The sequence below is a fragment of the Protobothrops mucrosquamatus genome, unplaced genomic scaffold, assembly GCF_001527695.2.
Source record: "Protobothrops mucrosquamatus isolate PMUCROS unplaced genomic scaffold, P.Mucros_1.0 scaffold3226, whole genome shotgun sequence".
In the NCBI taxonomy this organism is placed as follows: Eukaryota; Metazoa; Chordata; class Lepidosauria; order Squamata; family Viperidae; genus Protobothrops; species Protobothrops mucrosquamatus.
This window is the reverse complement of record NW_015389223.1, coordinates 65511-67457: the sequence shown is the minus strand read 5'-3', so window position 1 is coordinate 67457 and position 1947 is coordinate 65511.

Sequence of the window (1947 nt, the reverse complement as noted above, 5' to 3'; positions counted from 1 at the left end):
AAAACACTTGTAATTCCTCCAGGTCTGTATAAGATAGTTATAACTTTACATATTTATTTCACTGGTTTAATATTTATAATGAGAAATTATTAGTGTGCCAAAATTAAAAATCTCTCAATTTAAGAGTGAGTTAGGTAAAAACAAATAAGAATTTATGGTTGGATTTTACGATTGGACAAGGTAGCTTCACATGCATTTTGGATACTGGTTCAGTAAAAAGGAAAAGATTTTAATTCCATGCAGAATTTACATCAGTGTTTCTCAACCTTGACAATTTTAAGGCATGTGGACTTCAACTCCCAGAATTCCACAGCCAGCATTGCTGGCTGTGGAATTCTGGGAGTTGAAGTCCACATGCCTTAAAATTGTCAAGGTTGAGAAACACTGATACATGAATGAGAAGTTTACATGAACAAATGATATATGAAAAAAGGGAAAAAGTTACCAGGCAAACACTAATAATTACAAATAAACAATATAGATTTTGAATAACATTTTGTAGCTGTAAAATTAGAATGCAAATCATCTTGTCGAATAACCTTTACATAAGCTATAAATATTTAACCTGTAAGTGAATTAATTGTAGTTTCTCAGGAACCAACTCTATAATTTAGCCCACACATATCAGTGGTGGAATTCATTGCCATACTATGAGTCACTTGGAAAGGTAATACATTGAAAATTGTTATCTATTAACAGGAATCGTTTTATCAGCACAGGAAAATTGAAATCGGCCTTCTAGCATTAACAACTTTTCTCCCATTATAGCATTTATTATAAACTTATATTAACATTTATATATAGTCTTCACAGAAATTTTGTTCAGTTGAGCTTTGCTAGGAAATTGCTTTACCTATGGATACCTGTATTTAAAAGACATGTATCTGTACAGATGGCCTCCACCTACAGACTGCGGTTGGGACTTGTAACTTGTTGCTAAGAGACACAGTTGCAAAGTCATATGATCATACCAACTTATGGTGTCAGTCCCACTGAGGTCATTAAGCAAATTATCATTGATCATTAAGTGGAATGACCATGGCTTGTGACTTCCTGCTAGTTTGCCCATTGACTTTGCTTATGAGAAGCCAGCAGGTAAAAAAATTGTAATCCTGTGACCATGGGATGCTGCAGCCATCCTAAATGCACACTGGTTGCCAAGCACCTGAATTGCAACCAGGAAGATGCTGTAGCAGCCACAACCTCAAGGTCCAGTCACAAATCTCCACTTTCAGCACCATTGTCACTTTGAACAATCGCTGAACAGTCGGTTAGCGAGGAGTACCTGTATAAATTAATGATCTAATAAAGCATTGAACTAAAATGTGCAGACCTCCCAATTTCTGTTGCCTAGAAAGTAAAAGTTGCAGCACATTTTGGGGGAATCTTACTGTTCATTTAGTGTTGTCATGCTGGATTCCATTTGATGTTTTATAACTGGAGTGCACTGGATTATTTTGTCCATTCTATCTTTACCGTAAATTCTGTCTAAAGCTCATTTTCATACTTTCTCAAATACAAGCTAAGCATCAATAAAAGGAAAAGGAGAGCTATGATGCTGAAATTTATCATGTATATTTGGTGTAAAAAGTAAAGAGATATAGAGAACTGAGTTTGAGAGCAGCTGCTCAAAATATTCTTTCCTAGGTAGGTTTCTACTGTGATAAAAGGAAAATATATTCTTATTTTGGATCACTGTGTCTCTACACTTGTTTTTACAGAAATCAGTTGAGTAAATATAACTGCTCTCATCTCCTGACTTGTTTTTTCCCCCATCTCGTTATATTAGCTGATCAAAGAGTCAGAGGTATTTATCTCTCAATATGTGAGAGTTCCAGGAACAACTTCTGGAACTTAAACTGGTTTATGCTTCTAGATCTAGAGGGAGTTTTTTGGGGCTATCTAATGGTTGGACAGAATTTTGCAGTCCAGATTTGATAGTCTTAA